The following is a 609-nucleotide window of genomic DNA, read 5'->3' as shown; positions in this document are numbered from 1 at the left end:
GGCTCTCCCCAGCCTGCCGAGGGGCAGGGGTGACCACGATAAGGTCTGCAGAGCTCGGAGGCCCAAGAAGGCAGCGGGCTGACTTGCCCCAGGCCCCGGGCAGGCCCAGCTGGGGCCCCAGCATGCCACCCTGGGTGCACCGTGCGCCCGTCAGTCAGGCCGGTGCCCCCGGGGGTGGCCAGTACTGAGGGCCACTGTCTAGCCCTCGGAGAAGCCCACTCCAGGAGGCCTAGGCTGGGCCGGCTGCAGGGTGCCCGGGGGCCTGGTCACGACCCAGGGCCCTTGGAGCCAGGAGGGCATCCCCGGGGGCCTCGGCTCCTGGGTAAACATTAATGGACTCGATCACAGCAGGTCATGTGCGTGCTCCGGGATCTTTGACCCGCAGCTGCTCCCGCCCGCATCTCCTCCCCACAGGTGCCCCCTCACCACCCACACAGGTAGGAGCCGCCGGAGGACCCCGGGACCTGAGCCCTGGGGGCCGGGAGGGAGTCCAGAGGCCTCCTCCCATGGAGCGGGCGTCAGGCGGAGGGCGGAGGCGGTGGAAGCCGCAGGGACCGCGTCCGGGGGTGGGGAGGGGGCACCCACTGCCCCAGCCTCCCCGGCATCCCC

This window comes from Carlito syrichta, unplaced genomic scaffold (genome assembly GCF_000164805.1).
Source record: "Carlito syrichta isolate Samal-C Ts95f unplaced genomic scaffold, Tarsius_syrichta-2.0.1 Scaffold135666, whole genome shotgun sequence".
NCBI lineage: Eukaryota > Metazoa > Chordata > Mammalia > Primates > Tarsiidae > Carlito > Carlito syrichta.
Note: the sequence above shows the minus strand (reverse complement) of the source record.